Consider the following 11052-nt stretch of genomic DNA (forward strand, 5'->3'; position numbering starts at 1 on the left):
TTTAGCCAAAAATTTTGGTGCATATTATTAGATAATGAATCCTTTAACGCAAAAGATAAAGTCAAGTATCATTTCGCGCAGCCCTTTATCTTATCGTTAATCTCAAACTCATCTATTTTCAAGAAAATTTTAATTGTTCTCTTGATAATTGCATTGGCCTATAGTCAAAAGATGTAAAGAACAACATTAATATTGCTGGCGTGCATTTAGATCGCTAGTTCCAAATATTCTAATCCTTTTTTAATATTAGCTATAGTTTGCGATTTTTTGCAAATTTAGGAACAATTTCGGTAGCTCTAATAGAATAGCCATTATTTTCCATCATCGCGGAAAAATTTTGTTTATGCAAATTAGTATGGAAACACTGAACAGGCACAACTTCTAGACACACTAATTGGTTTACTTATGTTTATGCATACAATATAAAAATTGCAAATATAAGAAAATGATAAAAAATTTTGTTCAAGATTTTTTTTATTTTAAATAATTTGTTTATAATCTGAACTATTTTAGTCATATTATTATCAAAAATCAGTAACATTAAGTCTCGCCTTCAATTTGTTAATTATTACGCACCGATCGAGTAACATTTACCAAAGTTATATCGAAAAACTTAAGTGGATTTCCAGTTTTTTTCTAAAAAAATGTCTCTTTCAATTTCAATTGTATAAATAACCTTTAGATAAAAGAACCGGATTACAGAAAACTGTGCAAGCGAGTGACTTTTTTCGTTCAAGCTGAATGCAAAGCAATATCGTCCAATTGGAGAGTCCGCAAAAGGATTTCCCAGGATATGTTAAAGACTATTGCATTTACTTACAGACACTTTTTCACATAATGGAATTAACTAAAATATTTATGTATATCTAAACACTTATTGCACGTCCCCTACTTTCATATAACGGCAAATTTAGAAACCGCGAAAAATGTGCTTCTGCGGCGACTAATGAAACCATTCCGCACCAGTTTTCAAGACTGCAAAAATGGACTTAAAATGGGCGTTTCTCACCCTAATTGTAATGTATGTAAATACTTATATGTTTGAAACTACTATTAACTTGTCGAACGATTCCTAATCTTTGACAATACATTCATTCACCACGATCTTGAAAACTGACCAAATCGGCGTGACCAAGTCCATGGTCATTTTAATATTATATAAACATTAAAAGGTTTGAAATAAATCTCGTCTCACTTTTTTGTATTTTTCACTTGGTTGCTGAAGTAATGAATTGAAAATTCATAAGGGAAAATCATAGTTTTCTTATTTTTTATTTTAATATCTTAAAAACGTGTAGACTTATTGAAAAATGATAAATGAACGTGAGGTTCTAAATTTAATAGCCCTTAATTTGATATATCGTCATGTTTATAACAATAACGCATTCCATAGATATTACAAGCCAAAGTTTCATTTTCAAAATTCATACACTTTGATTCAATTGCGCGGGCTAAAGATAAGTTTTAAATTAATTTTTCGTGGCCAATAACAATTGGCTGAGACCTAAGACATCATAATATTACTATTACAATGCGCTCAAATGACTTTTATTTTCCCCCATACAAAATCGACCCAGCCTAATGGCCATGTCCTAGGAAACAGACAATTACCTTTTCCTGCATGTATTTCCAACTACATCAAAGCGAATTTGGCTTAAACCACTTCAAAGTCAGTATTTTCGTTTGAATACCCTTTCGTTGTGCACTTCACAGATGCTTTTTCATAACTAAGAAAAGGCGAAATTAAATATTTAAAATGAAATGAGATTTGAACATGGACATTCTTGGCTGCGACCAATTGTAGCAAACATCATTGCACGCTCAGCTACAGCCAGACATGTAAATGCCCTGCAGGAAGTTGAATTAGTTTGAAAGTAATTTATAAACTACTTTATTTTCAATGATAACTAATTGAAATTCTCACTATTTTACCTGCAACCAACTCATTTATTTAACATGGCGATGTCCTAGGAAGCAGTCAATTGACTTTCCCTGCATGTATTTTCAACTACTTTAAAATGAATTTGGCTTAAACAACTTCAAAGTCAGTATGTTTCGTTCGAATGCGCTTTCGTTCTGCACTTCACAGATGCTTTTTCCTAACTAAGAAAAACCGAAATTTAAAATTAAATGAGATTTTGGCTGCGACCAATTGTAGCAAACATCTTTGCACGCTCAGCTACAGCCAGACATGTAAATGTGCTTTCAATTGTTCAGTTTGAATTGTATGCAAGCAGCATTTAATTTCAACTACTTTAAAATGAATTTCGTTTACACAACTTCAAAGTCAGTGTGTTTCTTTTGAATACGCTTGCGTTCTGGACTTTACAGAGGCTTTTTCATTATTCCAAGACACAAATTGTTTTTTTGAGCAAAAAGAGTATAAAAATTCGAAACACTTACCCATAGCATTTGTTTTAAAGTAGTATTTCAACTAGTTGATAAAAAAAAAATCACTTGTTTCCGTCAGGGTGTGCTTTCAAATGTTCATTTTGAATTGTGTGCCAGCAGCATGTCGGCTGTCCGACTCTGCATTTAATTTCAACTACTTTAAAATGAATTTGGTTTACACAACTTCAAAGTCAGTATGTTTCTTTTGAATACGCTTGCGTTCTGGACACAAATTGTTTTTTTGAGTAAAAAGAGTATACAAATTCGAGACATTTACTCATTGCATTTGTCTTAAAGTAGTCTTTCAATTAGTTGATTTAAAAAAAAATCACATGTCTCCGTCAGGGTACCTTTCCAATGATACCTCACAAGTCTAAATCGGAAGAGTTTAGGTTCAAGTTTTTCTTATACCAATCTTTGAGAAAAGTTAAAAAACAGCATCAAAAATCGCATTATTACAATTCCGATCACAATTTTATTGTTTTAATGTTTTTTTAATATTTTTATGTAAATTTTTTAAGCTTAAACCGTTTTGTCATTTGAGGAGATTTTTTCAAAAAACATCTTTAAGAAACTATTTTTATTCATAAAAAACTCAATTTTTGGAGTTATTTTCAAATCAGTCCAGCTCGCTTAAATCTTAATATTTTTCCGAAATACTTTGGTGGACGTCTTAAAATATAATAGATTTTATAACTCCAATGCAAAAACAGTACTGATTTTTATTTTTGCAGGGGGAGTGATGCAGTCTAATGTACATATGTATGCGTGGGGCGCATGTAATAGACTAGAATTGATATAAAAGGTAATATATGTATGTACATATGTGGGTATATGAATAACGATCGTTTAAAATCTCAAATTTTGTACTTGCGCTGTAGAAATTTTAGGTCTATGTTATGTAGTTTGACTATTGTCAATTAAATCTAATTCTTTGTATTGCATGCGCTCCACGTTTTTGTTTTCAAAAAAATTTCAAAATCAAAAGTTATGAAAACAAATTCTACTTTTTAGTCCATTTATCAAAGCGTGGAGTATTAAAAAGTTTTTATTTTATTTATTTTGAGACTTGGATTATAAAAGTCTTGTCATAATAACTATCATTGAGATATGTATATATTTCTAAGTCTTCAAAGACTTTTATTTTGAGACTTATATTATATAAGTCCTTTGATAATAATTATGAGTGAGAAACAATATTTTATATAGTCCCGAACGGGTCCCAAACAAAGACCAAACTGGTCTCAAACTACTCTCTCCCGAACTGGTCCCCACCTCGCCCCGAACTAGTCCCCAACTAATCCTGAAATGCTCCTGAACTAGTCCTGTCTTTTAAGACTTGAAAAATTTTTTCGCACTAAAAATTATTATGAAAAGACTTTTATAATATAAGTCTTAAAAGAAGTCTTTGAATACTTAAAAATATTTATCTCTCTGATAATTAGTATGAAAGGTCTTTTATAATATATGTCCTTGAATAATAATTAAATATAGATGATTCGAAAAATATTTATCTTAATTTAATGATTATTGATTGACTTTTAGTCTTCTCTCTTATAATAGTTATGACTCTGCTTGTAACTGTATATGTATCTGTGTAAATATCATTCATCATTAAACATATAGTTCTGCTATGAAACGGAGTTTTATTTATTTTCAGTTCCTACATTATTAAATTTTATTATTCGGAGTTAAGGATTCCCAGAGGATGATTAACTTGTGATAAAAAAAAAATTTTACTTAATACGGAATACATATACAATGAGTACCGAGACGAGTAGGTATCGATACTTTAGGTACGATATTTTTCAGACATCGATACTTTTTTTCGATACTACTTCCAAGTAAAAGTATCGATACCTGCATGGTATCGTTTCATCCCTAGTTACAGCGCTAATAACGAAGAAAAAATGTGGTTGTTCACACTTGCTGGTTATCAGGTTATCTGGTTCAAAATTATTATTTTGTAGTGTATTTATCTGAATAAACAAGTAATTTTTAAACAAAAGCAAAGCCGACTTCAATTCTCATATAAAAATTGTATAATACCGTTATTTTTTTCATGTCCAAATGATCGGATCTAAACCAAATTAGTATGGGACCACCCTTAAGGCAACACCTTTCCGATAGAAGAATTATCGAGATCAGTTGACGCGGTCCAAAGTTATGCGATATCATACATAAAAAAAATACTCCGACGAATTTGATAACCTTCCTCTTTTTTGAAGTTGGCTACAAATATAACCACATAACTTGATAACCTGGAAAGTGTGATCGACCACAATAATTTCAAACGTACATACATAGTATATAACATGCCAAGTCTCACTCAATACTTTTCAAATTGGCCTTGAATTGATCCTTGTTTGATTTGTGATTTGTGTGTGCTGCATGCTAATTTTGACAATTGTCACAAAAACAAACGGAAAAAAATATCGGCTAAAGTTTGTCATTTTGTTTGGCAGTTATGTGCTTTATCAGTGCACTTGCATAACATTCCCACTCGCAAAAGCTCTGCTTTGATTATTGCTAATGCGAATGGGTTCTGGCAAAATATTTTTTTTATTTTCACTTTTATTTCAACATATTTTGATTAAAAGAAAAATACTGATCAAAATAAAATATTTTACACAAACAACAAAAAAAAAACCGGTACTGTTTTTCCACTCGAATTATAAAATATATTATATTTTAAGACTTCCACCAAAATATCTCGCAAAAATATTAAGATTTACGTGAGCTGGACCGATTTGAAAATACCTCCAAAAATTGAGTTTTTAATTAATAAAAGGTTTTTTTTTAAATTTTTTGAAAAAACTACCTCAGAGGACTAAACAGTTTAAGCTTAAAAAATTTGCATAAAAATATTAAAAAAAAAAATTTCCACGGAATCATAATAATGAGATTTTTGATGATGCTTTTGAACTTTTTTCAAAGACTAGTTTAAGAAAAACTTGAATAACTCAGCCTAAACCTTACCACTTTAGACTTTTGAGGTATCATTGGTAAGGTATTTTCTCACCTTTTAATTTCTTTGCGAATAAGCTTATTCAAAGTATGAACGAGGAAGGTAAGATAAACGAGTGTCATTCCGTGTTGAATTAAGATGTGTTGTTATTTGATAAAGAAAAAATTGGGACGCGAATGAGTTTTTTTGCAAATAAATCAAAAGGGTGAGAAAACACCTTTCCACTGATACCCCATAAGTCTATGTCGGTAGAGTTTTGGAGCAGTTATTCAAGTTTTTCTTAAACAAATCTTTGAAAAAAGTTAAAAAACAGCAACCAAAATCTCTTTATTATGATTCCGTTGATACAATTTTTTAATATTTTTATGTAGATTTTTTAACCTTAAACTTGTCATCTGAGGGGATTTCTTCCAAAAAATCCTTTAAGAAACTATTTTTATTCATAAAAACCTCAATTTTTAGAGGTATTTTCAAACCGGCCCAGCTCACGTAAATCATAATATTTTTCCGAAATATTTTGGTAGAGGTCTTAAAATATACTAGGTTTGGTAATCCCGCCGGAAAAACCGCAACTTTTTTTTGGTGATGCAGTGTAATGTACAGTAGTCGAAAAAATTATAGCCGCACCAAATTTTCACAAGTTTTAAAATATTATTTTTGTTTTTATTTAATTTTGGTTAGTTTTTTTATAGTTCATTCTTTAACATCATCCGTATAAATACAAGTTTAAAGGCAATGTCGCACGATTGGGTAGTTGCCAAAATTTGGTGCAAATCGTATCCCAATTGTGTGAATACCCAACTATTTTTTTTATCCCAATCACGAAAATTAATTTGATGAAATTTTTCAATTCTTTTTTCCAATTTTTACCAATAGCTTAATATAAAAATGTACTAATCTGTACAAATGTACCAATCGAGAGCCACTGCCTTAAAAATTTAATTATAAAAAAAAAAACTCTACAAAGTTTCGTAAAAATTTCCAGTTTTTTAATTAGATTCGGAGAATGCAGTTTTGTAGCCCATTGAATTCTAGTAGAATAAAGTACAAGTTTAAAATGGCTAAAAACGAAGATTGACTTTTTAGAATTTTAAAAAAAGTTTGAAGTTTGTGCGAAAGTTTGTTGAATTTTTATACCCGAGCGCACTTGTGCACAAGGGTATATTAACTTTGTTCACATAACGGTTGTTTGTAACAGCCAAAACTAATCGAAATAGATATAGACAAATGTATACATAAATGCTCAGAATGAATAGAGAAGTCTATTAAGCCATGTCTGTCCGTCCGTCCTTGTACACGATAACTCGAGCATAAATTGAGATATCTCAATGAAATTTGGTATGTGGTGTTTAGCTGAGGGAGAGCGGGAGACCAGGTTTAGAGTTGTGGTCGAGTTAGAGTAGTAGAGGAGGAGTGGTTATGTATCGAGCTCAATGGANAAATATTTTGGTAGAGGTCTTAAAATATACTAGGTTTGGTAATCCCGCCGGAAAAACCGCAACTTTTTTTTGGTGATGCAGTGTAATGTACAGTAGTCGAAAAAATTATAGCCGCACCAAATTTTCACAAGTTTTAAAATATTATTTTTGTTTTTATTTAATTTTGGTTAGTTTTTTTATAGTTCATTCTTTAACATCATCCGTATAAATACAAGTTTAAAGGCAATGTCGCACGATTGGGTAGTTGCCAAAATTTGGTGCAAATCGTATCCCAATTGTGTGAATACCCAACTATTTTTTTTATCCCAATCACGAAAATTAATTTGATGAAATTTTTCAATTCTTTTTTCCAATTTTTACCAATAGCTTAATATAAAAATGTACTAATCTGTACAAATGTACCAATCGAGAGCCACTGCCTTAAAAATTTAATTATAAAAAAAAAAACTCTACAAAGTTTCGTAAAAATTTCCAGTTTTTTAATTAGATTCGGAGAATGCAGTTTTGTAGCCCATTGAATTCTAGTAGAATAAAGTACAAGTTTAAAATGGCTAAAAACGAAGATTGACTTTTTAGAATTTTAAAAAAAGTTTGAAGTTTGTGCGAAAGTTTGTTGAATTTTTATACCCGAGCGCACTTGTGCACAAGGGTATATTAACTTTGTTCACATAACGGTTGTTTGTAACAGCCAAAACTAATCGAAATAGATATAGACAAATGTATACATAAATGCTCAGAATGAATAGAGAAGTCTATTAAGCCATGTCTGTCCGTCCGTCCTTGTACACGATAACTCGAGCATAAATTGAGATATCTCAATGAAATTTGGTATGTGGTGTTTAGCTGAGGGAGAGCGGGAGACCAGGTTTAGAGTTGTGGTCGAGTTAGAGTAGTAGAGGAGGAGTGGTTATGTATCGAGCTCAATGGACCCGTATGGTGTATAGGTGCACATCAAGCCAACCACGCACTCCATATGCCTGCTATGCGAGAGAGAGAGAGAGAGTGAGATATGCGGCAGGCTGATGAAGCGGGAGCGTAGGGATGCATTCATGCAGAGCCCCAGTGTGGCTTGTAAGCCGTAGCTTACTACCATACCAAAAATTACTCCGGGAGTGGAGTGGGAGCGATGCTTAAAGCACCTTGTGATAGCCAAGCTGGTTGAGCGTTGACCATAGATGAAAATGCCAGCGACTTATCACTTCACTAAGTTCAGCGAAGAGATATTTGAGAATTGCATACAAAATGCATATGCAATTAAGAACGAGCGAATTACTTTTAAACACAAGTGCGTGTGTTTGTTCGCTGCTCTTGGTCTTGGGCGGGAGTGCAATACAAGTGCGTGTATGTGTTCTCTGCACTTGGTTTATGCGGGAAATGCATAACAGGCCCACCTAATATTACCGGCGTGAATTTTTCTACGCACGCATGCAAGTTTTTCAAATTTGAGTAACCGAAATAAATTTGCGTGCGTGATTTTTCAGAGTTGCATTTCTGTCAAATTTCAGAAGTTGAGCAAAATTTGAGTATAAATGCAGAATAGCTTCGATTCTCAAATTTAAAAAAAACATATGGGGATCGATAGAGATCATTGAGGTGAGTATAACGGTATATTTCTTTTCTGCCGGAAACAACAACTACAAAATTTATTAAGGGTAAAAGTTCAAATTAAAGAATTTTTTAAATCAAAATTTCTTAAAAACGAATGTATGGATTTTTTTTGGTCTCAATCGATAGGAAATTTAGTTCCCTTTACCTTGATATACATACTTTATATATTCCTTGTTTAGTTTTCACAAACATCTAATTAATATACGCTGAAAGGAATTCCGCTTCTCTTCTGCGGCAACACAGAAAGGAAAATTCTACTTAGGGAGGATTATATTAAAATCAAATTAAAGGGAATCAAATTCCTTATCAAATGAGATCAAAATTTTTAAAATCCATGTATACGTTTTCAAAAAATTTTGATGTAAATAATTGTTTAACTTTAACTTTGACTCTCAATAACTTCTGTAGTTGTTGTTTCCACAAAAAATAAATATACCGTTATGTTCAGCTCGATCATCTCTATCGACCCCAGTATTTATGTTTTTTTTTATTTGAAAATAGGAGCTATTCTTATTTGTTCCAAAATTTTAATTCATAGCCGCGCCAAAAGGTCAAATGAGCTCAAACGTCAAATCGAAATGTCACGCAACACAAATCTTGGAATTTGAGTTAGCTTTTTACGCACGCCGGTCAATTTCAGTTGGTCCCATACAAGTTGTATGTGCATGAGAAATATTTGACAGTAAACTTCCGGCGTGCGTGAATAATAGGTTGGCTTGGAAGTCGCTTAAACATCCTGGCCCCTCTAGACGACTTGATCGTCTAGTCGACTGTATCATAAGCTGCGTATATCCGGCTCGAAGGACCATGTTTAGCTGAGGGGAGCGGGAGACCAGGTTTAGATTTTTGAGATATTTGAGAATTGCATAAAAAATGCATACCCAATTAAGAACGAGCGAATTACTTTTAAACACAAGTGCGTGTGTTTGTTCGCTGCACTTGGTTTATGCGGGAACTGCATAAGTCGCTTAAACATGTGGGTTTCTATTTATCCAAGGTAGGTTGGTATTGAATTTGGAAGAAATCGGACTGTAACCACGCCTTCTTCCCATATAACGGTGATTTTCAGAAATACGAAAACTGAGATATTTTAGTAACTACTAAAGATTATTCACTCAAAATTGATATTTACGATAAATTTAAGACGAAAAATAAGAATATTATAAATTTTTGGAAAATCGGCGTAGCCACGCCCACTTATGGTTACATGTGTATATCTTGGTAACCGCTGCACCAATTTCTTCCAAACTTGGCACAGTGGTTCGGACAATACCCACGCCCACAGCCCATATAACGATAATTTAGAGAAATACAAAATCGTCGATAAATCAGTAAATATTAAAGCTAATTTATTCAAAATTGATGCTTGCAGCAATTCTTTACCAAGATATACGCTTATGATAAAATTTTGGAAAATGGGCGTGGCACTCCCCACTTATGATCACATATATGTATCTCGGTAACCGTTCTACCAATTTGTACCAAACTCGGTATGGTTATTGTGCTTGCCACATTCAAGCAAAACGTTGAAAATTATTGAAATCAGACTAAAATTACGGCCGCTTTTCATACAACGGTAAATTTCAGAAATGCTTGAAACTTCAATATTTCGAAATTTAAGGACGCTAATTTCCTTGATTCACCCCGGCTTACCATGTAGCGGTAGGATTCGTAAAGGTGAAAAACATATATTTAATAGTTGCGCCGGGTATTTAATTTACGGCTCCGTCCGAACTTAGACTTTCTTACTTGTATTTTTTTTTTAATATGGCACAAATTTGGAAACTTGGATTTACACGGGTTTTGTTAAAGAATGAACAATATTTTTATTAAAAAAATAACCAAAATTAAATAACAATGAAAATAATACGTTAAAACTGGGGGTCAGAACACCTACAATTGTTGGTTCCATTTTTGATAAAACGTAATGGGATTTTTGGGATACCTTTGAACTTGCAAGTTTTTAGTACAGCTGATCAAAATTTTGTTTACATACAAAAGCGCAAAACAGAAAACGTGAAAAGAATGTATGTAAATTAAAAGTTTTCCTAAAGCAATTTGCTAAGCAATATGAGTAAATGAGTATTTGCTTTCGTCCGATACATTTGCAGTTCAAACTTATAAATCATAATAATAAATCTAAAACAAATTTCTATATTTTCATAAATTGAAAACAGATGACTTTGATCAGCTGTTTTTCTTGCTGGGAAATGGCTGCTGGTAAAAATTAGTCCAGCAGAAACTAGCAGCTTTTCATCAAGATGAAATGTCAATTTGGTCTCTCAATTTCCCCTACTTTGCTGGATTTTTGTGTACGCGAACAGGAAAATCTGATAGTTTGTGATAGTTTTCAAAAACTATCAATAAGCGAATAAGCTTACTATCGCTTTGATAACTTCCAATAGTGACGAAGAAGTGACATCGTGTCCATATTCGATAAAATTCTCTTCTAATTGCTGGCAGGCAGGGGCGCACCCAGGAATATATTTTAGGGGGGGTTTTATATTTCTGAAGATATATCACCGGAAAATACTGAAAATTTCCTCCAGATAATACCCTCTTTAATATACATTTATGCAAGTTTTATGTACAGTATGTAATAAATAAATCAACGTTTTAAAATTCATAAACTGCACTTTATTTACA

The sequence above is a fragment of the Rhagoletis zephyria genome, unplaced genomic scaffold, assembly GCF_001687245.7.
Source record: "Rhagoletis zephyria isolate East Lansing unplaced genomic scaffold, Rhagoletis_zephyria_1.1 Rzeph_scaffold_01920, whole genome shotgun sequence".
NCBI lineage: Eukaryota > Metazoa > Arthropoda > Insecta > Diptera > Tephritidae > Rhagoletis > Rhagoletis zephyria.